The following is a 27,892-nucleotide window of genomic DNA, read 5'->3' as shown; positions in this document are numbered from 1 at the left end:
ACAAAATCAATCCTGAATATTCACTGGAAGGACTGATGCTGAAGCTAAAGCTCCAATACTTTGGTTACCTGTTGCAAAGAAGAGACTCATTAGAAAAGACCCTGATGCTGGGAAAGACTGAAGGTACGCGAAGAGGACAACAGAGGGTGAGATGGTTGGATGGCATCACCGACTCCATGGACATGAGTCTGAGTAAGCTATGGGAGATGGTAAAGGACAGGAAAGCCTGGTTGTGCTGCAGTCTATGGGGTTGCAAAGAATCAGACATGATTGAGCGACTGAACAAAAAGAATAATTACATACAGACCACGGTTACTAAAGGAAGGTAGACTCTGTACGTGGCATTCTATAAGTTTGACCTACCAATCATAGTGAAAGCCATAACATAAATGTGTTTGACGTGTTAAATGATCAAGAGTAGCCTGTTAGTTATTTAATGGAAAATCAAAGAGTAATTGATTTCTTACCCAAATATATATTTTTTCCCCTTCTCTGTACAAGAATTCCCCTTCTCCTGGGTTTTTGGTTTCGTTTTTTTTTTGAGGGTGGCTCAGAAGGTAAAGAATCTGCCTGCAATGGAAGAGACCCTGGTTAGATCCCTGGGTCGGGAAGATACCCTGCAGAAGGGAATGGCTTCCCATTCCAATATTCTTGGACTTCTCTGGTGGCTAAGACAGTTAAGAGGCTGCCTGCAACATAGAAGATCTGGGTTTGTTCCCTGGGTTGGGAATATTCCCTAGAGAAGGAAATGGCAACCCACTCTAGTATTCTTGCCTGGAGAATCCCATGGACAGAGGAGCATGATGGGGTCACAAAGAGTCAGACACAATTTAGCGACTTTCATTTTGTGGGGGTGGGTTTTTTGTTGCTGTTGTCTTGTTTTTTGTATCTAGAAAATGTGTGTCTAGTTCAGACCAAGTAAATGCCAGAACAGTTAACAGAGAAGAAAGGTCCTCTTGAGATCTCTGTCCCCATGAGAGTGACCTACAATATTTGAGATGGGTGCTGCTCCATAATTCCAGCCAAAAATCCACAGACAAATGACTTAACAAGAAATAAACCTTTGTTGTGAGAATTTGGGATTGTTTTCTCCCCACAGACGAGGTCATTCTGATCAGTACAGACACTGCCAGGAAGAGGAAGACATTTGACTTTTTAAACCCCGAGGGCTGTGTCATTAGTCAGGTGCTCCTGGAGGAAGAGAAAACAGAGACATTCCACTCATTTCAACCTCGGGGGCCCCCAAATTCAATTCCTTTATATCACTCTTGCTTTGACATGATCTAGACTTTGAAGTTCAGCCCGCAGGCAGGTCTATGTTGGTTCACACAGTACGGATTATAACAGTGGCTTTACTGTTTGTTTTCTTATCGCTAAACGAAGAAAATCAAGTTTCAAGGTATGTTTTTGTGTTGTGAGTGGCTATGTGTGTCTCTGTATGTTGTGTGCATATGTATGTCATTTCTGTCTTCTCTTTTAAAACTCAGAAGATCTACATCTGGGCCATTATCTGCCCACTGCAAAAGTCTAGAGTCAAGATGCCTCTGCTACTATATCATTTCCCAACAGTGATGCTGAGCACAGTCTGCCATTCAGCATCACACCTGAGCTGCTGATTTTTTTGTAGAATCAAGAGGACAGAGAAATATTTCTTACACTCATTTCTCTGCATGAAATGGGAATAAAAAGGAGAGACCACGAAGGCCACAGGCTTCAAGAAAAATGAGAAAGACTGTATTTCTTTGTGGCAGTGTTTGTACCTACCTGAATTACTTCATTCATTTTTTTGTCACAGGTCTAGGCCCAGTGCACATTAAAGATATCAACTTTCTTCTATTTTATTCCTAACATCTATTTGACGATATTACAGGGGTGTCTTCATCTACTCAGTTTATTTAAAATTCAAAATTTTTATTTCAAATCAAAATAATATATATCATACATCTGTAACTGAGAAATAGGAAAATAAATTGCATTCTTGTGTTCATCTCCAAACATGTAAATAGCATTGACTAGTAGTTAGGAGTAAGGACAATTAAACCAAACAGCCTTGTGAGCAGCTCTTTGCAGGAAACAGCTCTCTGCAGGAGGCCCTTTGTCTTGTCACTTGAGCAAAGTTGTGTTTTTAACTAACCTCCAGCACAAATAAGTATACCTTTCAAATCATATGATCACACAAAGCCTTGCCTAACCTGTTGATACCTTCCTTAGATTAAAGAAGCAGAAATGAAGAATAAGTAATTAGATGACTAGATTTTCCCCTCATCTTTCCCTTCAATAATCTCCCAAGCTGACAATGTGAACAAGAGAGCATCTAAAAAAGATGTTTTAGATGTTCTCTCAGTTCTAAAAAAGAACACAAGGAGCCAACAAGTCTGCACATAATGGGAAATGGCCAAGAGTCTGACCTTCTACCTCAACGATTCACTGAGATCACTTCACCTTTTTCCCTTGGGAGAATGGTATTGAAACATGTATAATATCATATATGAAACAAGTCGCCAGTCCAGGTTCGATGCACGATACTGGATGCTTGGGGCTGGTGCACTGGGACGAGGGTTCAGGATGGGGAACACATGTATACCTGTGGCAGATTCATTTTGATATATGGCAAAAACAATACAATATTGTAAAGTTAAAAAATAAAATTAAATTAAAAAAAAAACTTTCATAGCCCAGCAGACTCTGCAGAGGTGGTTTTGGGATATGAGTCCACCTTCGCCCCAGGTTGCCAGCCTCCTGAATAAAGCAAACCTTCTATTCCTACCAGCACTTGTCTCTCAAATTCAGCAAGTCCTACATGCTGTGCTTAGTTGCTGAGTTGTATCTGATTCTTTGAGACCCCATGGACTGTAGCCTGACAGGCTCCTCTGTCATGAGGATTCTTCATGCAAGAATACTGGAGTGGGTTGCCATGCCCTTCTCCAGGGGATCTTCCCAACTCACGGATCAAAACCAGGTCTCCTGCATTGCAGGAGGATTCTTTACCATCTGAGCCACCAGGGAAGCCCAAGTGCCCACATATCAGCCTTCAAATTCTGAACTTTCAAAGATGTGAATGTGCATTCCAGCAACATCAGGTGTGAGTGTAATCGCAGCTTGCTCTCCATCTCCTGTTGCTGATAATTCTTCAGCTCTACCATCTCCCAGCTCATCTCCCTCCTCTAGTCAGTAACTCTTCTTGCCTGTTCACTAAATGCCAGCCCCTGTGTACCAGCTGTTGTACTGTACTACTGTACTTTTCAAGGTACTGTAAGATTTAAAATGTTACACTTTTTGTCTTTTTTTATATATATTATTTGTGTGAAAACTATTATAAGCCTACTACAGTACAGTACTATATACTCAATTGTGTTAGTTGAGTACCCAGGCTAACTGTGTTGAATTTAAGGAACAAACTGGACTTAACAAATGAGCTCTTAAAATGGAACTCATTTGCATGTAGGGGACTTACTGTACTGGCTTGCGAGCAGCAAGCAGCTGAACCTGAGCTTAAATCCTGCCTCTGATACTTACTAACTTTTTGAGTTGGGTACTTTTCTTATGTCTCTCTGTGCTTTGAAACCCTAAATACAAATGGATATACTTGAAAGGACCTACTTCAGAAAATGTTATAAGAACTAAACGAATAAACGTCAGTAAAGTGCTTTAAACAATGCTTGGTATTAAATAGTAAGCATTACACATATAGTTATCATATACAAACTCCGTAAGGTTTAGAAAGACTCATTCAGTTGCTTAAGTTCCTCCAGCAACTTCTAATCTACCAGATGCATTCATCACTATTTTACTCAGTTTGCCATCTTTAGCAGTTGTTATTTCGTCGCTAAGTCATGTCTGACTCTGTGCAACCCCATGAACTGTACCCCTCCAGGTTCCTCTGTCCATAGGATTTTCCAGGCAAGAATACTGGAGTGGTTGCCATTTCCTTCTCCAAGGGATAGTCCCGAACCATGGATCTTCCCGATCTAGGGATCAAACTTGTGTTTCCTGAAGGGAAGGCGGGTTCTTTACTATTGAGCCACCTGGGAAACCTATGTTTAAATGTAGTTGCTTATGAATCTGTATCCCTAGAATGAAATGGCTCCTCTGGCCTTTAAATTTTGTCCTCTGTCCCTTGAACAATGCCAGAAACCAAATACGGGATTAATAAGTATCTGTCTACTAAAAAACCTATAAAGGCATGGCAGTCACACTATTACATTGCCAATAAGATGGGCCACCAATAGATGACTTTTAGTTATCTAACATATTACAATAAGGACTGAAGAACTGGATGAAATGGGTATGTCCTCATACATTGAATACAGGCAAAAACTAACACTTAGTATTCCAGCAATACATTCTACTGAAATTGTTTACTGATCAAATTACTATAATTTCAACTGAATTACCATGAAAGCCAAAGTGATTTGAGGAGTCAGAATGTGTCATTTATAGTATTAGTCTCATCAGGAATTTGCCATGTCCTTAAAACACACACACACACATGCACATACACACACACACCACAAGAAGATTTAATTTTTGCTTTTTAGCTTTACCAACATAGAAAATGGTGAAAATAATAGCAAAAATTATCCCAGGTAAATACGTAACTGCTGTTTGTAAAGTATTTGTAAACACAAAGCACCATATAAATTCTTAATAATAGTAATTAGTAAAGTCTAGAGGTTTTAAAAGGAAAATCTATTCAGCTCAGTTTATTTCTGACATTTTAAATATATAAAACTTCTTTATCTACAGTTTCTATTTGCTAACCAAATGACAATGTACAAAATGCAAGCACTCAGGCAATTTAAGACTTCATCACTCATTTGCACATTGAAAGAGGCTTTTAAAACCATTACCTGCTATCATGTAAATATCAAGGCATACAGTTCCTAACCCATAAAATATTTACTGAACATTTTATGGGCTTCGCTTGCACTGGATCCATTAGATACTCAGTTTGCTGTTAGGACAAACCACAGGGTATTTTACTTAGCAGAGAATTACCATTCTACCAATTAGGCAAATCACCAGAAAAGTCACACATCACAAAAGCTATGAGAAAAGTTTACACAAAATAGTTGGATAAGTCGTTGGAGAAGTTCTGCATAGGAGTCCTGAGAGCCTGGTACGCAGTTATAATGCCAAAGGGGAGACAGCATGGATGGTTTACCTAAAACCCCTTCTATCATAGAGGAGATAATTCAATAATCTTGGACTAGATTAAGAATATGAAAGCTGCTAAGTCACTTCAGTCGTTTCCGACTCTGTGCGACCCCACAGACGGCAGCCCACCAGGCTCCCCCGTCCCTGGGATTCTCCAGGCAAGAACACTGGAGTGGGTTGCCATTTCCTTCTGCAATGCGTGAAAGTGAAAAGTCAAAGTGAAGTCGCTCAGTCGCATCCAACTCTTAGCGACCCCATGGACTGCAGCCTACCAGGCTCCTCTGTCCATGGGATTTTCCAGGCAAGAGTACTGGAGTGGGGTGCCATTGCCTTCTCCAAGAATATGAAAGATTCCAATAAATCTGACATTTACTATTTTTAACTCTCTCTCTTACCATTTTGACATCTGCCAACATTGTAAGTGCTGGGTTCAAGAACAGGCTTTTAGATTCAAATCCAAGTACTGCCATCTCTTTGCGGCATGGCCTTGGACAACACACACGTCATCTCTGTGCCTCAATTCCCTCATCTACAAATGAGAAGAGTGTTAACACCTGTGGTACAGTGGTATTGTCAACACCAGATGAAATAAAACTTGCTAAGTGCTTAAAACCATTCCTGCAAATGTAACTCCTCAAGGTGTGTGCCTGTGTTCATGCACTTAGTCGCTCAGTCATGTTCCACTCTTGCATACCGGGCTCTTCTGTCCCTGAGATTTCCCAGGCAAGAATTCTGGAACGGGTTGTCATTTCCTTCTCCAGGGGATCTTCTCAACCCGGGGATCGACCCAAGTCTCCTGCATTGGAAGGCAGATTCTTTACCACTGCACCACCTGGGAAGCCCCGCATCCGTGTATGTTCATCTAAGTACACTGAACTGAAGGGAACTGAAGGAGAGTTACTTAGTAAACTTGGAGAAACAGGGTCTCAGTTTGACACTCACAGTACAGCAAAAGAATCTGACTATATTATTCAAACTAGCTTACTTTTGCTGGTCTTTGTATTGCCACAAATTCCTCTCCCTCTCCCCCTGTCGGGGGGGAGGAATAAATATATATATATATAGTACACTTCAAAAAAGTAACAAATTAGGTAACTGGTGTAGGGAAAATGAAAAGAAGTGAAAAGTTATTTGGGTAAACTACACATTTTTTCACCTGTTCCATTAGTTTCAAGATGGAAATTTCCAGAAATATATTTTTTAGGCCAATTTTGTCAGGTGCCAAGAATCATGGTTTAGATTTTCAGTATAAAGAGGGATTAAAAGTATGGAATTTGGTGTGAAAAGACCTAGCTTTAAATCCAGTTTTCTCCACTTTCTAGTATGTGGCTTTAAGCAAATTTCTTCAATGCTACAATGCTGTTTATTCACATAAAATGTAACTCATAATCTTTACATGATTGACATATTGTGAGAAATAAATAAAAATGTTGAAAACTAAATTAAGTCAAACAATATATGCAAAGCACTGTATGCACCTATGACAGTTTATCATTTGAAACTTATTATGTCATTACAACATTTATCTTAAATATTTCAATCCTCCCACATACTTGAATATTTTGAGAAATAATAATTTTTCCAAATGAGTCAACAATGAAGAGTATTAGTTTTCCTGATAATGATTTTCTAGAGCAGTGCTACCAAAGTGTGGACACTGGGCCAGCAGTATCAGCATGCCCTCGACCCTTGTTAGAAATGCAAATCGTTGACCCCCACCCCCAACTCGCTGAATCACAATATCTGGGGAACCTATTTTTGACAAGCTGTCCAGGTGAACCCCATGATGTAAATTTTCAGAATCGCAAATCTAGAGTAGCAGAATTATAGGACTGCCTCAGATCATTGTGTAATCTAGAGCAGGAATTTGGTACACTCTTCCCTGGTGGCTCAGAGGTTAAAGCATCTGCCTGCAATGTGGGAGACCTGGGTTTGATCCCTGGGTCAGGAAGATCCCCTGGGGAAGGAAATGACAACCCACTCCAGGACTCTTGCCTGGAAAATCCCATGGATGGAGGAGCATGGTAGGCTACAGTCCATGGGGTTGCAAAGAGTTGGACATGACTGAGCGACTTCACTTTGGCTTCCTTTCACTGGCGTCAGGAGAGCAGGAGTGCACAGCTCTGTTCTTCATTCCTGTCAGTGAAATCCGGGTCACTTCCTGAGGCAAGAGGATGAGAGTTATCAGAAAATACAGTTTGCTCATCCTGATAGTTCATAGTTCCTTCCTCAAAGGGCACATGGTGAATCTACTAGGCCTCATGGACCATATCGTCTTTGCCACAAGTATTCATCTCTGCTATTGAAATGTAAGACCGGCCATAGATAATGTGTTAACAAATAAGCATGCTGTGTTCCAATAAAGCTTCATTTACTACAGGTAGCAGGTTATAGGTCGCTGATTCCTATACCCTGTTAGGCTTGTGTACTGCAGAGTCTACATAATTAATGGACTGAATGATTATATGCCTCTCAAAAGTCATATGTTGAAGCTCTGATCCCCAGCGTAATGTTATTTGGAGGTGGGCTTTGGAAAATAATTAGGTTTAGATGCAGTCATAAGGGTGGGACCCTCAGGGTGAGATTAGAGTCCATTTAAGATGAATACCGGAGAAGGCAATGGCACCCCACTCCAGTACACTTGCCTGGAAAATCCCATGGATGGAGGAGCCTGGTGGGCTGTAGTTCATGGGGTCGCTAGGAGTCAGACACGACTGAGCAACTTCACTTTCTCTTTTCACTGTCATGCATTGGAGAAGGAAATGGCAACCCACTCCAATGTTCTTGCCTGGAGAATCCCAGGGACGAGGGAGCCTGGTGTGCCGCCATCTCTGGGGTCACATAGAGTCGGACATGACTGAAGTGACTTAGCATAGCATAGCATAGTAAGATGAACACACACCCAGGAGAAGCCATCAAAGGCCACAGGTTGAAAGCAGGTGTCCACAAGCCAAGAAGAGAGTCCTCACCAAGAACTGACCTGGCCAGCACCTTGACTTGGACTTGCCAGCCTTCAGGACTGTGAGAAATTAATGACTGTTGTTTAAACCACTGAGATTGTGGCATTTGGTTACAGCAGCCCAAGCTAAAAAGAAACTGCAGCATGCAGATGTTAATAGATGAATTCAGGGAAGCATTTTTATTTCACTGAGGCATTTTTCCTTTGGTCTGTGACATGATCTCTTGGTTTGTGACATGATCTATTAGCAGTTCATTAAAGGGCTGTCCATTCTACCTTATGATTAAGCTGTGCACTGTTAACTGTAAGAGTACTCAAAATCAAGGACAGCTGGGTGACTGTAATGTGGGCTATGCAAAAAAATAGCCCCGATAGAGACTTTATGAAATGCAATCAATGCTTTCTATTACCTGAAAAATTGTAACTTCTTGCATTATTTCTCTCCTTTTCTCAAGAAGAGTACAGAGCAGCATAAGGAGTTCCAATTATAATAAATATCCAGATTTTCTTACTACTTTTCACTCTGAAAAGGCAGCTGACAAGGAGAGGGTGAGAGGACTTTTATGCTCCAACAGTAACTCAGTGGCAAGTAATACAGCTGACATTTTAGAGGAGAAAAATGCCAGCATTAATTTATTAAACTAAAATTCTCAGGGACATTTTAAAAAATAGTCCCATTTCCCAGGATGTAATTCAGCTCCTGGAAACAAGTAACTCTCTAGAAAACGATGCTCCTCTGTTCACCTCCTATGTGGGCTTCAACCTGGGCAGTGTGTGTGAGCCATCCTGGATCCCAGCTCTACTTGTGGCCTTGTATAGGGTAGGTGTTCCAAAGTATCTGTCAAATAAAATTAACTTCCCAACTCAGAATACCATAAGCCAAACCAGAGTTCCATAAAGGTAAATACAGAGACCCATTTGAAAGATATTTTTCTGAAGAAGTTTGGCTATTATTTTACTACTCAAGCAGCCATAAGATACAGCAAATTAATTCTGACCTTTGATTTAGAAGCCAATTAATTCAGTGTTGCAAGATTTCATTTATTCATGTGTCCTTTCTTTCAGCAAATATTTGGAAACAAAGATGAATAAAAACAAATCTTGTTTTCAAATACTGCATGATATACTGAGAGAGTAAACATACAAATAATTGCCATAAAGCATAATAAATATGTTCTGAGATTGAGGAAGATTTCGCTATCTCTTACTAGAAAGTATAAAAACGTTTCAGAAAAGAGATTCATTGAATGATATATAGTTGGTGCCTGACATGTGTCAGGCATTATTCTAAGTGATGGGGATACCTTGGTGAACAAAAAACAAAGCAAAACAAAACAACAGTGACAAAGAAAGCAAGACAAACAACAATAACAACACAAAACCTGATAGAGATTCTCACACAGGTTCACAATCTAGTGAATGGGGAAGGAGACAACCGTAAACAATTGTAGATAATTGAATACACTAAGGAAGTAAATAATGTAGTACTTAAAAGGGACCTGCACTACTGAAAAACAGCACAAGGCAGGGACCTCCCTGGTGGCCCACTGGTCAAAATTTCATACTTCCAATGTAGGGGAGTATGGGTTCAATCCCTGGTTAGGAAACTAAGGTCCCACATGCTGCAGAACAGTGAAAAATTAAAGCAAGAAAACAAATATAACACTGAAAACACACACACAAGGCAAAAGAGATAACACATATATTTCTCCCAGGGTTGAAATAAATCCTTTTAGGGTAAGATGCCATGAATCATGACAATGAGTGTGGAAAGCAAGAATGACCACACATTATTAGTATGCGTGCATTCTCATTTGCTCAGTTGTGTCTGACTCTTTGTGACCCTTTGGACTTTGGCCCCGCAGGCTCCTCTGTCCATGGGATTTCCCAGGCAAGAATACTGGAGTGGGTTGCCATTTCCTCCTCCAGGGGATCTTTCCTACCCAGGGATCGAACCTGCTGTCTCCTGCATGGGCAGGTAAATTCTTCACCACAGCAGTACCTTGTAACAAAATGATCGCTATGCAACTTTCTATGAAACTGTTTTCACTATTGCTTCTAGGATCTCCATAAAAGCATATTTTGAATTCGAGGCTTATTCTGGATCATAGGACACTGCTAGCTGCTGCTGCTTAGTTGCTTCAGTCGTGTCTGACTCAGTGCAACCGTAAGGACTGTGGCCCACCAGGCTCCTCTGTCCATGGGATTCTCCAGGCAAGAATACTGGAGTGGGTTGCCATGCCCTCCTCCAAGGGAATCCTACCTATTCAGATATCGAACCTGGGTCTCCTGCATTGCAGGCAGATTCTTTACTGCTGAGCCACCAGGGAAGCCCAGTGACACTGCCAGAAGCTAGAGGTAATAGACGTAGAAGGAAAAATAGTCCTAAATTTAAGTCCATCAAATAATGCAATGCTGGGATTGGTGTTCAAATACTAAAGTAAGAGACAGAATAAGTGCAATTAATGAAAGCTCTAATGAAATTAGAGGTCAAAGTAGTTATTTAATATGTTATTTTATGCAACTGGGTTGCAGTAATTTGTATGAAGTTACCATAACTGTTTTTTTCCCCCCCCATAATTGCGTACAGCCTAAAATACCAGTAAGCAAATGTATTCTCTACAGGGATAGATAGCAGATATTTTAGATGTTGCTGGTCATAAACTCTGTTACAACTACTCAGCTTTGCCATTATACCACAAACATTTGCCATAGACAATATAAACAAACATGGCTATATTCCAATAAAACTTTACATAGAAACCACAATTTGAATTTATATAATTTTCATTCATCATAAAATATTTTTTTATTTTTTTAACCATTTAAAAATGTTAAAAAAAAAAGAGAGAAACAGACAGACATAGCTCACAGACTGTACAAAAACAGATAAATGGTTAGAATTGGACTGTTGGCCAAAGTTTGCCAATCCTTGGCCTATTACTTTTCATTCAATCAGTGTTAGGAAAGCTATGGAAAGTATGACTGGGACAATAAGATGTCAAATCAGAATTGAAGCACTGGGGAATCACCATTTGACTTGTATGCAATTACCTGGAGAAGGCAGTGGCACCCCACTCCAGTACTCTTGCCTGGAAAATCCCATGGATGGAGGAGCCTGGTAGGCTGCAGTCCATGGGGTCACTAAGAGTCGGACACAACTGAGCGGCTTCTCTTTCACTTTCATGCATTGGAGAAGGAAATGGCAACCCACTCCAGTGTTCTTGCCTGGAGAATCCCAGGGATGGGAGAGCCTGGTGGGCTGCCGTCTATGGGGTCTCACAGAGTCAGACACGACTGAAGTGACGCAGCAGCAGCAGCAGCAGCAATTACCTGGCTCTGTCACTTTAATAAGCACTATTCTTGGGCAGGTTTTGCATTTATTTACCAAATTTAGATTACTCCAGATGGCACCCCACTCCAGTACTCCTGTCTGGAAAATCCCATGGACAGAGGAGCCTGGTAGGCTGCAGTCCATGGGGTCGCTAAGAGTCGGATACGACTGAGTGACTTCACTTTCACTTTTCACTTTCACGCATTGGAGAAGGAAATGGCAACCCACTCCAGTGTTCTTGCCTGGAGAATCCCAGGGACAGGGGAGCCTGGTGGGAGCACAGAGTCGGACACGACTGAAGCGACTTAGCAGCAGCAGCAGCAGCATCTATTCAATATATGGTACTTTTGAAAATTTGGCCTTAGGTCTTTTGTTTTTAGATACCTGAATGACTGTAATATAAACTGAAACCACCTGCTCCAGCTGAACTCTGATCTGCTACAACTTAATTTGTTGACCACAAACCTTAAATAGCTACTACCCGATTAGGATATCCTGAGATCCAACATCAAGGTAATAACCTTACTGTCAATATGAACTATAGAACAGGACTGTGCTGCTAATCTCTAGGATATCAACGTTTGGGAGCAATTAATGACATTATATCCTTTGACTGGATAAGTCTAAGACTGGTGGTTCAAAGTTTTCCTATGCTTTGAAGTCACTCTAAACAAAATTATTAGCTTAACTAGTGGCTTTTTTTTTTTTTTAGTCCCTTAGGGTAATTAATTTTCATGTTGAATGAATAGATTAAGCTTCACATCCTACATATTTATCATTGACCTTCATGGGAAGGTCAATGTCACTGACCGAAAGTAAAAGAGGGTGAAAGTCTGGTGTGTCCATTCATTGAATTCCTTATTAGAGAACAAGTGATTATGCCACCATCAATACATAGATGCTACAAAGATCGAGAAGGGAGTTTATGATTATAAATTGTGACTATAAATGGAGTTTTGGAGGTGACATTTGAACAAAGTTTTGGAGGGTGAGAGTTAGCTAAGCAATACCCTGGGAGCAGCACATGCCAAGCAGTGGGAGCAGGTCTGGTGTATTCAAGAGCATCACCACCAGGGTGACAGGATGAGATGAGCTATGGACACAGGTAAAAAGATGTTTGAGCTAAGCTCATCAGATGGAAAGCAAAGAAAGCATATGGTGTTAATGATAAGACTGACTCCTTACACTTAAGTGTGAATCATAAGCTTTTTAAGGTATCTTTGGTGTTTATAAGAACATGGCCAGGTAGATATTTCTGTGTCCCTATTACACTAGAGGAGACTGAAGCTAAAGAAATACATTATTTGGGCTTCCATGATCATGCAATGAGTAAAGGACAGAATCGAGATTAGCACTTAAGGCCATATGTTACTCCTCATTCTATCATACTTTGTCTTTAAAATATCAGTTCCTTCAATAAATGCATCAGGAAAGCTTAAAATTGAGGTCTTATATTCAGTCTGCACTCATGATTACTGCTGGATGAAAAGACAATTCGACAAAGACAAGATATTTTAAAAACTTAAAAAATTAAACATAAACTTGAATCAGAAGGGATGAAAGAATTATCAGAGATATACTACAGAAAACATGGAGCAATTGGATTTGTCAAGATTCAGAGCATATGTACAAAAAATATGTTATAGAGATATATGGTTTGTTTTACTGATTTATTTACATGCATTGTTCAAATGAGGATACCACATGTAAAGCATTATAAATGTTTAAATTATATTTGAAGACTACTTCCCGGGACATCTCTAATCTTTTTTGTATATGTTATCAAATGGTAAAATGTTTTGTCCCCTGCTCTTTCTTATCTTACCATTTAAATTCTGTCTCACTGATAATAGGCATATTATCTGTTGATGATTTTTTTTTTTTTACTAAGTCTCCTAGACATGTAGAATAGAACTCTAGAGAAAGGATTTATTGAAGTTGCCTTAAGCCAAGAATTTACTGATACCAGTATATTGCTAAACTCCCCATGCCAACAAACATTGAGGGATGTTATCATATTAAATTAGTTTTTTAAAAAGTTAACTTTAGTAATTCTCTTTCAAACAGCTAATTGGTTTCGACCTCAGTATTTAACATCTCAATATATCTGAATAATGCATGTTTATTCACATACCATTGACCTAGAATAATTTCATCATTGTCATTGATTTACTTATGTCTCATGGAAATATCGGAGAAGGCAATGGCACCCCACTCCAGTACTCTTGCCTGGAAAATCCCATGGATGGAGGAGGCTGGTGGGCTGCAGTCCATGGGGTCGCTAATAGTCGGACACGACTGAGCGACTTCACTTTCACTTTTCACTTTCATGCATTGGAGAAGGCAATGGCAACCCACTCCAGTGTTCTTGCCTGGAGAATCCCAGAGACGGGGGAGCCTGGTGGGCTGCCGTCTACGGGGTCGCACAGAGTCGGACACGACTGAAGTGACTTAGCAGCAGCAGCGGCAGCAGCATGGAAATATTTTTAAAAAAAAACACCTTATTTGAAGACATGGAATAATATGTGCTGATCTGATTTTAAGTAGCCATTTTTTGTATTATTGGAATTCTAAGTTTTTCCTAGAGTTCCCAAAAGATAGACAAAAGCGGATAGCTGTTACTTTTTAAAAACAAAAGCTATTTAGTAAAAATTAACAGGTCTACTTCCATCCATAACTCATCTTGACTATATAATACTGATCTATTTTTCTTCATAACAGAGAAAACTACGTTTGTTAATAATCAACATACAATAAACTACACATATCTAAGTATATAATTTTATAAGTTTTGACAGATGAATATAATCATTGAAAGCAGCACCACAATCAATAATGAAACTGTTTATCACCTTCCAATTTTTTTTAATGTACTTTTCATAATCTGTCTAGTTCCTTCCAGATAGACTTGTACTCTTCACTTCATAGTCCAAGTACTATGCTCTTTAGTGAGAGATTGGCTAGGAGTTTCTAGAATCAAACTCAATACACTGTTTTTTAGTCAGGCTTCATTCAACCAGCATAAATGCTTTGAGATTCACCTATGTTCTTGCTAGTAATATTAGTAAGTTCCATTACTGTTCCTGAGTAGTATTCCATCAAATGTATACTCGTTTATGCCTTCACTTGCTGATAGGCATTTGGGTATTTTGGGTTTTTTATTTAGATTTTTAGCTACTACAATTAAAGCTGCTATAAATATTTATGCACAAGTCTTCAGTTCAGTTCAGTTGCTCAGTCGTGTCCGATTCTTTGTGAACCCATGGACTGCAGCACGCCCGTCCTCCCTATCCATCGCAAACTCCCAAAGCTTGCTCAAACTCATGTCCATAGAGTTGGTGATGCCATCCAACCATCTCATCCTCTGTCATCCCCTTCTCATCCTGCCTTCAATCTTTCCTAGCATCAGAATCTTTTCCAGTGAGTCAGTTTTTCGCATCAGGTGGCCCAAGTATTGGAGTTTCAGCTTCAGCATCAGTCCTTCCAATGAATATCCAGGACTGATCTCCTTTAGGATAGACTGGTTGGACCTTCTTGCAGTCCAAGGGACTCTCAAGAGTTTTCTCCAACACCACAGTTCAAAAGCATCAATTCTTCAGCATTCTGCTTTCTTTACAGTCTAACTCTCACATCCATACATGACTACTAGAAAAACCATAGCTTTGACTAAATGGACCTTTGTTGAAAAAGTAATGTTTCTGCTTTTTAATATAATGTCTAGGTTTATCATAACTTTTCTTCCAAGGAGCAAGTGTCCTTTAATTTCATGGCTGCAGTCACCATCTGCAGTGATTTTGGAGCCCAGAAAAATAGTCTCTCACTGTTTCCATTGTTTCCCCCATCTACTTGCCATGAAGTGATGGGACCAGATGCCAAGATCTTAGTTTTCTGAATGTTGAGTATTAAGCCAACTTTTTTACTCTCCTCTTTCACTTTCATCAAGAGGCTCTTTAATTCATCTTCGCTTTATGCCATAAGGGGGGTGTCATCTGCATATCTGAGGTTACCCTTATGGCAGAAAGCACAAGTCTTATGTAGATATATATTTTCATACTTTGCTCATTACTAGGCAATTTAATATCAAATGGGGATCCCATGAAAATTTCTGGAACTCTCTCCCTGTGCTCTGTCTCCTCACTATATCCTGCTCTCATCTCCTTCTCCTTAAGCCTGGGATTCTGCTGGGTTCACCTCAGTTCTTCCTCTGTGCCATAGCCTGGAAACGAAGGGAAATTGGGAGATCACAGACTCACTTCTTTTGTTTCCTAATTCAGAGTCCTCTGTTCTTTCATTACTTGTCAAATTTTGTTTTTATATTTAAATTGTTTGTTTCATATATTTCTGGGACAAAGTAGTGTTTGGCAGGGGCTTAAAATATTGTTAAGAAAAGCAAATGAATGAGTATATTACATATCGATATAAAAATGCACTACTACAAGGTCAGGTATTCATTTACTCATAGGCAGTACATTTGATTTTTCACATTTTATAAATTTTGAGCAAGATTTTTTTCACAGGCAGCAATTACAAGTTGCAAATATTGTTACATGACTTTTGAATAGGTCATTTTTCCTTGGGATTGTCTTTTGAATCCCCTTATAGATGGCATTAATTTTCCCCAAGTGTATGTATGGGTTCTAAGATGATGTCATTATCCATGATATCATTGGAAAGACAATCTAGTCTATAGTTGCCAAAGGATTCAACTCAGGTTTAAGTGTCATTGTTATTTATTTGGAAAATTAATTTTAAGAGACATTTTGTTTAGTAGGGGTGTATTGTAAAAGACACAACTTTTTGTAGTTAGAGGTAACAGAATTCAAATCCCAACTCTACAAATTGTAGACAGATTTTAGAGAAATTCCTAACCTCTCTGTAATTAAATTTTCTTATCTGTAAATTTCAGCTAATAGTAACTCCTCCTTCTCAAAAAGTTTTTAAGACTGAGTGAAAGAATCAGACACACAGTAGGCGTCTAAAGAGTGGTAGAATTTTATATATTTATTATCCTGAACAGAGGGTTTATGATTGTAAATCTATTGGTTCACTTTTATAGACTTGAACTTCGGTGCGATTGATTGGATTTTTCTTCTGGTTTCTAAATTTTTCATTTCAGTTGAGTTCTTTGTAAACTATCTGAAAATGCTAAAGTAAAATAAAATGTAGGATAATTCCTATTTTAGCCCACTAATTTTAATCTCTTTTGTGTACAAACAATCAAGTAAACATTATGTTCTTTCCTTTGTTACTATCAAGAATTTTGCTGAAGTTCTCTTTTGAGTAAAAATATAACATCAAAGTATGTTAGATCAAAAGATTCTGATTCTACTGTCATTGTACTGCCGACGTTTAACTTAAAGAAAAGTGATGAATTTTAATAAATGCTGCTTTTGTGATTTCATAGTGACCATCTTTTAAAAGAGAGTTGAATAATAAACATTTAGGTATTATTTACTGCTTTACTACATTTATATATACAAAATTAGAAGTCTGAATTTTCAGTAAATTTCACAGAATGACCTGGTAAAGTAGTCAACTAGGAAAGCCACATTTTAACATTTTTGACATTATATGATTTAAATGCGAAGTTAAACTTTTCATTTAAAAAAAAATTTAGGTAGATTTTAAAGGTATCACAGATAACATAAATACAGAACAGGCAAGAGAGACAGAACTGCCACCTGAAATAAAAACATTACTAACTGGTTGAAATTGAACTATCTGCATAATTATCATAAATACAAATTATGGTATAAAACTCCAAATATTTTCTATAGTTTCATGGCTATGCAAAATGAGACAATCAATGAATACCCAAAAAGCCTGATGTTTGAAGGTATCAATTAACATTTTACTGAAATAATTAAAATACTATAGTATTCCATATTAATTAAAAAAGCACATCTTCCCATTTATAATATTTATTCCAATGGAAATATAGTCATTAATTTAAAGAAATCTAGTATGGTTAAGATAAGAAAATATCAGAGAAGCAAATATATTAACTTCACAATCCATCAAACAGAAAACATTTACATGTATTAAAACATCTCATCAGTAAAGTATCTGCCTGCAATGCAGGAAACTCTGGTTCAATCTATGCCTGGTTCAGGAAGATTCTCTAGAGAAGGAAATTGCAACCCACTCCAACATTCTCGCCTGGGAAATCCCATGGACAGAGGAGCCTGGCAAGCTATAGTCCATGGGATCACAAAAGAGTCAGACATGACTGAAGTGACTGAGCACACACATGAGCACACAAGATATACACATGTAATCCTATGTAACATATATATAATTATGTAATATATACAATAGACCATATACTATACAATATGAAAATCATCACTTTCCTATATGGACCATATCTAGTTGAAATTAATAGAAAATGTTCTAGTCCATACAAGCTGATAATAGTACTAAAAAGCAATTCTATATCAATAATCAAGGAATTTTCTATTAGAGATAATGCAGATGGGTCTGTATTAAAGGACATTCCATGTGGCTCATACTTCTATTTTCAAGAAAGCTGCACAGCATTCCATGGAATAATTATAGGAGAAATCAACAAAACCCACTAACAACCTATACCTAGGATGAGGGTTCAAGGTGAGGGTGTACTTCTGACAAAGACTCTTCATAGATTTAGGAAAATTTACTTACATTGTTTTGCCTGGTCATAACTTTTCCCTAATTGCATGTTGGACTATTTACATTTTCCTTTATAATGTTTTAAAAATTCATTATATTTTTCATATAGATTACAAATATTTTACAATTTATCTTTTTAATTTGAATATGAATTCAGTATACTGGTTTTTCTAAACTTTTTTCTCAGTTATTACAATGAACACATTTCTTTGTGCATTTTTAAAAATAAAGTAAAATAAATCTGAAAGGAAATAAAATCTACTTTACCCAAATGATTCACCATGTGGAAACCATCAATGGCTCCCAACCACAGAATTAAACTGGAGCATTGGATTTCCCTGGTGGTCCAGTGGCTAAGACTTCATCCTCCCAAAGCAGGGGGCCTGGGTTCAATCCCTGGTCAGGGAACTAGATCCCACATGCTGCAATTCATAACAGGTCACGCAAGAGCCTGTGCATCTGACTGCCTCATCAGCCATATCTCCAACAGCTCAAACCAGCACGGCAGCTGCGCCGCTGACCCCTCTCTGCCAGGGGTCCTCTCCATACCTTTGCTAACTCCACCCCCATTTACCTGGCATAACTGGCCCCTCCTCCCACTCGGAACATCGCTTACATCTCACCTCCTTATACCCACTTTAACATACTGGCCTGATTTCTGCATCCTTGGAAAACTTACAGAGATTTTTATTCATGCACTTCACTTGGCAGTTAATTCCAGACTACTTTTGGTCATTTGTTTGTCTGATCTTTGAATTATATACTTAACTCATTTATATTCAGTACTTACCTCATAACACACTGTAATTCTATCACTTTACTCCATCTTTAATACTTTAGTACTTTGTATCAGTTTGGAATCTGAAGTACTTTTAAAAGACTTTTAAGATTTATTTTAATTATTTGCATCGCAACTGCAGTTTGGTAGTGGCCATGATCTGATTGATATCAATTCTTTGATTTTTAGTGAGATTTTTTTATAGCCTGATAAGTGGTTAATTTTTACCTATATTGCTTGTGACCTTGACTTTATTTTCCATTGTTCAGTGAAGACTATTTTGATTTCTTCTTTGAATACTTTAAAAATGTTAAGGTGAACTCCAACATATAAATACCTTTGAAGCCATCATTCTCACCTGACAAAAAAGAAAATAAAGCTAAACGAAAGGAAAATCAATGACTTTTATTGCTGTATCAGAGACCAGAGATTGCAAGGCCAACCACTACCCCCAAATCTGGAGAGATGGATGAATATAGAGAGTCACAGCTTCAGCCTGCTTCTCTGGAGCAGCTTCTGCTGGAGCATAAACTGCAAAAACAGGTGAATATAGTCACTTGGATGAACTTCTGGAGAATGACGATGGGCTAGTTTAAACAAACCCTGGTGATGAAAACTTAATGGGCCCCTATACTTCCGTGGTTTTGCCTCATGGAACGACACCAGGTTCTCATGGAGAAGAGACAAGAGAGAAAGATCACTCCATAGAGAAAGCAGCACCTCTGAAAGTAGCAGAGAGATCATGGATAATTTCCCTGTTCTCTTCTGTCCTTCCAAGCCAGGAGTTTATAGGTCAGGACTCTGACTGAATCAGGCATTTCAGGTTATCTTCAGGTAATAATCTGAGCATTGCCTACGTGATGGAACTGTTAGCTACAATGGTAAGCATTGTTGTTGTTCATTCACTCAGTCCTGTCTGACTCTTTGCCACTCCGTGGACTGCAATACGCCAGGCTTTCCTGTCCTTCACTGTCTCTTGGAGTTTGCTTAAACTCACGTCCATGGAGTTGGTGATGCCAGCCAAGCATCTCATCCTCTGTCGCCCCCTTCTCTGCCCACCTTAAATCATTTCCAGCATCAAAGCCTTTCCCAATAAGTCAGGTCTTCTCATCAGATGGCCAAATTATTTGAGTTTCAGCTTCATCATCAGTCCTTCCAATGAATATTCAGGGTTGATTTCCTTTAGGATTCACAATATATAAATATATCAAACCAACACATTGTACATCTTAAGTGTATATAATGTTATATGTCAACTATATCTGAATTTAATAAAGAAGAAAGTTCCCTAGTTATAAGAAATGCAGAGAAAACCTCAATCTCTAAAACATTTAGAAAAACGATTTGAACAATCATTGCAGAATGAATTACTAACCATTTCAATCGACCAAAATCAGTGCAATGCATATGCTTCAAATTCAAATACACTCTAGTGTCCTTCAGCTGTCCGAAAATGGCCACTCCAAATGACTGCTTTGTGTATAATTCCAGTTTTATTATCTAGACATATTAAAGAGTTTACAGATTTACATATTGAAGGTTCAGCCTCAGGCTGCAGTGACTTATTGCTGTGTCATGGCTCATATCCTTTCTTTAATACTGTGTTTCCTAGAGATACAACCAATCAAGTCACAAGCTGTATGTCACTGTTCTCACTGTTCAAGGGGCTCAGAATCCAGGGGTCAGATTTGCTCTTCAAGGACTTTCTACTACAAGTAGAGACTCATGCCATTATCAATCACTTTTCTTTTTTACAGGTTTTTTTTTCTATCATAATTGTATAATATAATTAACATAATTTTTCTAAATCACAGGTTTATTATTCACTTCACCCTCATTCAATAGAAATTAAAAGTTCATGAGAGAGAAACTTCAGAGCTTAGATACTGAAAAAACTAAAAAACATTGTTTTTAATTTGAGATTTTTTTAAAATTTCAAATTACAGACTAATACATTTTTTAAATCTAATTACTGCTCTCCCTCTCAAATACAAAGTCCAGCATTCAGAGGCTGATTGTCTTTTGCTGAGAAAACTGCATTGTAATAACTTATTCCCTCTTTCTCTCTCTTTCTCACATACACCCCTTTATCAACTGTTTCCAAACTTTGCAAATCTTTCCCATTCAAGTAGATTTTGATATAGAGATGCTAGAGCAAGTATAAAGTCATTTTCTCACCATTGGAAAAAGTTGATTACTCGAGGTATTTTAAAGTGATTTTGGTTAAACAATAATTTTAAATGTTTTTCAAACTGTAAATTGTAGGCTCAAGTTATACTTCATATATCAATCCTTTGAAATAAATTTCCCCAAAATCGAAAGAGCCAGATCCAATACTGGTGACTTGGCAATCATCAAAGAGAGAAACTAAATAACACTAATGTTTGCTGTTGTTGTTCAGGCGCTCAGTTGTGTCTGACTTTTTACAAGCCCATGGATGTAGTATACCGGACTTCTCTGTCTTGCACCATCTCCTGAAGCTTGTTCAAACTCATGTCCACTGAGTCAGTGATGTCATTCAACCATCTCAACCTCTGTCATTCCCTTCTCCTCCTGCCTTCTATCTTTCACAGCATCAGGTTCTTTTCCAGTGAGTCAGTTCTTCTCAGCAGGTGGCCAAAATATTGGAGCTCCAGCATTAGCCTTTCCAGTGAAAATTTAGGATTGACTGGTATGATCCCCTTGCTATGCAAGGGACTCTCAAGAGTCCTCCAACACCACAGTTTGAAAGCATCATTTCTTCAGCGCTCAGCCTTTTTTATTGTCCAGCTTTCACATCTGTACATGACTAATGGAAAAACTATAGCTTCGACTAGATGGACCTTTGTTGGCAAAGTAATGTCTCTGTTTTTTAATATGCTGTCTAGGTTTGTCATAGTTTTTCTTCCAAGAAGTAAGCGTCTTTTCATTTCATGGCTGAAGTCACCATCTACAGTGATTTTGGAGTCTAAGAAAATAAAGTCTGTCACTGTTTCCATTGTTTCTATTTGCCATGAAGTGATGGGACCAGATGCCATGATCTTTGTTTTTTGAATATTGAGTTTTAACCCAGCTTTTCACTCTCTTCTTTCACCTTCATAAGGAGGCTCTTTAGTTCTTCACTTTCTGCCATAAGGATGGTGTCATCTGCATATCTGAAGTTATTGATATTTCTCCTGGCAATCTTGATTCCAGCTTGTGCTTCATCCAGCCCAGCATTTCTCATGGTGTACTCTGCATATAAATTAAATAAGCAGGGTGACAATATACAGCCTTGACATACATTTCCAATTTTGAACCAGTGTCTGGTTCTAACTGTTGCTTCTCGACCTACACACAGGTTTCTCAGGAGGCAGGTAAAGTGGTCTGGTATTCCCATTTATTTAAGAATTTTCTACACTTTGTTGTGATCCACACAGTCAAGGGCTTTAGCATAGTCAACGAAGCAGAAATATATATATTACACTAATATTACGTAGAGTCAATTTTCAAGTTGCTTTCATTCCAAGAAGATGGGGGATGTGTTTGTCTAGGTAAGATACAGAGGTCACCTCATGTCACACTTCTTCCCCTACAGCAGATATACTATCAATTATAGTACTTGGGGACTTCCCTGGTGACCCAGTGGTTAGGATTTCACCTTTCAATGCAGGGGGTGCACGTTTGATCCCTGGTCAGGAAGCTAAGATCCCACATGTCTCATGGCCATATAACCAAAACATAAAACAGAAGCAATATAGTAACAAATTTAATAAAGTCTTTTAAAAAGGTCCACATCAAGATAATCTAAGTATGGCACTTGCTTTCAATTAGTTTAGGCACTCCCTCAGATTCCCTTTCAACATTTTGTGAGAAAAAAAAAAAAACTTATTTGTCATCACTATTTATGCTATAGTTTTTATGAAACTACAGTTTCAGGGAAGGGGTCTAAGCAGGAGGTAATAAATGTCTGACATTAACTAGAAATACTGAAATAATGATCATTTTTGTCTTACGTACGTATTTCATGAGAATATTATTGTTTTGATCATTAAATCAAGGAAAGACTAATAACAAAAATGTTTAAATAAAATGCAACTACTTAATAAGTACCCAGTATGTTCCACATACTGTAGCTAAGTCCTCTACTATATTTACCTGGTTTAATCCTAACAATAATTCTATGGGACCGGAACTGTTATATCTACTCTTGTAGAGGAGGAAACCAAGACATGAAATGACATGTTCAAGATTATTGAAAAATGTGCTGATAGTATTTCATAGCAAGTGGCTCTGACTCCAAAGGCTATTTTCTTAACAGTTACACTAAACTCCCTCTCAAAAGTCCAGGATGCAGAAGCTGACTGTCCTTTGCTGAGAAAGGTGTTTTGCAATGACCTCATTGTGTAGCACTCGAAAGGAGTGCTTTCTCATTAATTAAGGAAAATTCCCTTTTGGCAAGAGCAGTCCCCATTGTAATGAAAGCACAGTACTGTTCTCCAATTTAATCAGGATGCTTTCAGTTCTAATGGCTCAAAGGAGGCAGCTCTGAGTCATTGCTTATTGCCACACTTAGTCATTGGAACAATTCTCAAACATGGAGGGCCACAGTCTTCACTCAGGTGCCAGAGTGAAAACTCTACTTCCCTTCCACTCAGCCTGAGTTGATCTGATTATTAATCAGTAACTGCGGACTGAACAACAGGGGTTATAGCTTGGGGTCTATCAAAGAGGTTAACAGTGGTTATTTTTATCTACATCTTATTTTTATCACTTGGTTCCAAAGCCTAATGGAAATTATCCAAATATTCACACTAAGGCTTTGCAGATTAATGAACACATCAGGTGGCCCTTATTTTGATAAAGACAATATCAAATCAGTGTGGTTATTATAAAATGTAACTCCAAAGCTGCATGTATTTCTCTCAAACAAATTTGGAGCATAGGTACATTCTGACAGCGCTCAAAGCCCTGCTCACGAATGTTTCCATCCCACCTGATATCATCACTTTTCATCTGTGCTATAGATGTCAACAAGAAATGAACCATAAACTCTTAGAATAATGGCTTTCATGTGAAGGCCAATTTATTAATGTGTTGTAGTGACTACATCTGAATTACACAGTGAAACCCAACATGCTGGACTCCTGATCTCCTAATCTGAAAGTCAACACTTAAAAACAAATTTTTTTTAAATTTTATACTAGAGTATAGTTGATTAGAGTGTCCCTGGTGGCTCAGATGGTAAAGAAAATGCCTGCAATGCGGGAGACCTGGATTCCATTTTTGGGTTGGGAAGATCTCCTAGAGAAGGGAATGGCAACCCACTCCAGTATTCTTGAGAATCCCAGGAACAGAGAAGTCTGGAGGGCTACAGTCCATGGGGTTGCAAAGAGTCAGACACGACCAAGTGACTAACTTGGTCATTTTTATAGTTGAGTAACAATGTGTGCTAGTTTCAAGTATATAGCAAAGTGATTCAGTTATACATGTATTGGGTTGGCAAAAAAGTTTGTTTTGGTTCTTCTATATCTTATGAAAAAACCCAAAGGGGCTTTTTGGCTAACTCAATACATATATCAATTCTTTTTCGAATTCTTTTCCCATTTAGGTTTGTTAATATAATATAGACCAGAGTTCCTTGTATATACAGTAGGTCCTTATTGGTTATTCATTTGAAATATACCAATGTACACTGAAAGGCAACATTTAGATTTAAATGGTACTGCCTGCTTCTTTGGAGAAGGCAATGGCAACCCACTCCAGTGGGTTTCTTGCCTGGAAAATCCCATGGACAGAGGAGCCTGGTAGGCTGCAGTCCATGGGGTCGCTAAGAGTCGGACACGACTGAGCGACTTCACTTTCTCTTTTCACTTTCATGCATTGGAGAAGGAAATGGCAACCCACTCCAGTGTTCTTGCCTGGAGAATCCCAGGGACGGGGGTGCCTGGTGGGCTGCTGTCCATGGGTTTGCACAGAGTCGAACATGACTGAAGCAACTTAGCAGCAGCAGCAGCAGTCTGCTTCTTCCCCTGTTACCATTTCTGGGACAGAATGTCCCAGCATTTAATGAGCATATATTATGTGGAAGGAGCTATGTGATGCATTATAGTTATTCTCTCAGGCTCCCTAAAACAACCCAATAAAGTAGGTGCTATTATTATCTTGGAATGAGGAAAATAAATAACTGAGACACAGGTTCACATTGTCAATAAATGGCTCAGCTGGGATTCACATCAGTCTATAAATAATATGCTGCCTTGAACATCAGAGACAGTACAGGGCCTATTTGATGGTTCGAGAAGTGCTTTCCCCTTCACTTACTTGATTCCCTGTACAGTGCTAGTTAAGACATTATTAATGCCTGTTGCTGCTGCTGCTAAGTCACTTCAGTCATGTCCAACTCTGTGCAACTCCATAGACGGCAGCCCACCAGGCTCCCCCATCCCTGGGATTCTCCAGGCAAGAACACTGGAGCGGGTTGCCATTTCCTTCTCCAATGCATGAAAGTGAAAAGTAAAAGTGAAGTCGCTCAGTCGTGTCCGACCCTCAGCGACCCCATGGACTGTATGTAGCCTTCCAGGCCTCTCCATCCATGGGATTTTCCAGGCAGGAGTACTGGAGTGGGGTGCCATTGCCTTCTCCTTATTAATGTCTAGCATCTTCATTTTGCCAGCTCACACAATCTGTCTCTTGAATTTGGTCTGTGACTCTCCATACAAGAACCATTTCACTTTGCTTCAAATAAGGAACATTGTATCTTACTCTAATAAAGCCCCAATCATTTGTACACAAAATTCACAAAAGCCCTGCACATTATCTGGGATTCACATCTTTCAACAGTTTTGACTACAAAGGATCAGAACAAGTTAAAGTCTCTAGGCAGGAAGAAAAAAGAAGAGCAAGTTTCTCTACTACCAGATACTGTAAAATGCTGAGTTAAGTGGTTTTACATCTTTCTGGATGACTTTGCAGTCAACCACATGAGTTTTTAGCTGAATGCTCTTAGCTGTTCCATCATTCCCCTTGATAGTATGGTACAGGGAATAAAGTTTGAGATCAGAAAGACATAGGTCTGAATCCTAACTCTATTACTTAAAAGCTATGTGAGCCAGGGAAATGATAACTCCCTGGACTGAGAAGAAACTGTATCCTTACAAAAGAATAAAAAAGAAATTTTGAAAAACTACCAAAATGTGATATGATAAAAGATAAATCAGTAACTGTGGATGTTTTTCTAACATACTTTTAGCAGTGTTCAGTAGGTGTATACACACACCCAGCATTTCCCTTCATACATTTTTCCCTCTTCTCTCATTCCTCATTTTCTCTCACTAACTACTATTAGACTTACTTGTGCCATCTGTTCCTAATTCTCTTTTATGGAAATCTTTAGCATCTACCTTGAGACCATGATCTCAGATGTTATCTCTGAAAAACCCATAACAGATAAAATTAGTTAATTATATTTATTAAAACAAATAATATTTTCCAAGTTGTGGCAAAAACAAAACAAAACAAGAACCCACAAAGTGAGCACCAAAACACAATCAATAAAATTCTTACGAACACTACAACTGGACAACTTACTTCTAAATTACAACTTGAGCAAAATCTAGAAGTCGTATACCCTTTAGATTCATATATATATATGAATAAATATATAAATATAAATCAATATATAAATATATGAAATAGGAAATGACAACCCATTCCAGTATTCTTGACTGAGAAATTCCATGGACAAAGGAGCCTGGCAGGCTACAGTCCATGGGGTCACAAAAAGTTAGAGGCAACTGAGTGATGCATGTAAATATAAATATTCATAAATATATACATATTTTATATATAAATAAACCATATAGGTATATAATGGTTGCTTAAAACCCAAACTGAAAATCTCAGTTTTATGAAATGCTAAAGACATCTGTACTGAATGAACCTTTTATTCATTCTAACCCTTGTGGAAATTATCCCCAGTGTGCAACAGAAAATCTTACAAAATTAAAACTTCCCATAAACAGAGTGGGAGTCAGGAAGGCAACAAATCAGTTGGACAGGATCTCCTTATGATGTTGAACAACAATAAAATATGTATCAGAATTTATAAAAGTAACTTAACTGTTATACTCCAGGGTTCTTCCTGTTTGGGAAAGTTAATTTAGGATAAAACCTTATAAATAATGATAGTAAATTTTGTTTCTGTGGTGACATAATATGGAAAAGAAACCTAGTTTCATTATTTTACCTGTAATCCCACCTTCCCATTCTACCATGGTAAAGTGTCTTTAACATTTATCTCAGGAAATTCTTATTTTTCCTATGCTTTTTGTTTCTGTTTTAATTGTGAAATCTATGAATATTTTCCTAAGAATATTGTGCATTATTATGACAACATACATGGAATATACCAATGAAAAACTTCTGGTATAATTATGAATATATAATGTTTCACGTGGACAATGGTTCCCATTTCATTTAGCTGTAGTAAAGGTTATATGGCTTCTTCAAATAAAAATGCTTAAATTATCTCACATCCAACATCCACGTATGGATGTGAGAGTTGGACTATAAAGAAAGCTGAGTGCTGAAGAATTGATGCTGTTGAAGTGTAGTGCTGCAGAAGAATCTTGAGAGTCCCTTTGTACTACAAGGAGATCCAACCAGTCCATTCTAAAAGAAATCAGCCCTGAATATTCATTGGAAGGACTGATGCTGAAGCTGAATCTCTAATACTTTGGCCACCTCATGCGAAGAGTTGACTCATTGGAAAAGACCCTGACGCAGGAAGGGATTGGGGGCAGGAGGAGAAGGGGACGACAGAGGATGAAATGGTTGGGTGGCATCACCGACTCAATGGACATGAGTTTGAGTAAACTCTGGTGATGGATAGGGAGGCCTGGTGTGCTGGAGTCCAAGGGGTCACAAAGAGTTGGACATGACTGAACTGAACTGAGTATCCATGCAAAATTTTTCAATATTAGTATTTTTGTTTTAAACAGGTAAAATAACTCTATTTGTAAAGGCAAAATCAGAAAAGCTTTCTTTTTTAGAC

The 27,892-nt window shown here is 38.3% G+C and overlaps 1 long non-coding RNA gene across 1 annotated transcript in view; it reads right to left on the bottom strand.

The window, feature by feature from the left end:
* LOC129629329 (uncharacterized) overlaps positions 1-27,892 on the bottom strand; it is a 334,237-nt gene that overhangs the window by 189,669 nt on the left and 116,676 nt on the right. The window lies entirely within an intron of this gene.

This window comes from Bubalus kerabau, chromosome 15 (genome assembly GCF_029407905.1).
Source record: "Bubalus kerabau isolate K-KA32 ecotype Philippines breed swamp buffalo chromosome 15, PCC_UOA_SB_1v2, whole genome shotgun sequence".
NCBI lineage: Eukaryota > Metazoa > Chordata > Mammalia > Artiodactyla > Bovidae > Bubalus > Bubalus kerabau.
Note: the sequence above shows the minus strand (reverse complement) of the source record. Positions and strands in the feature narration are given on the sequence as shown.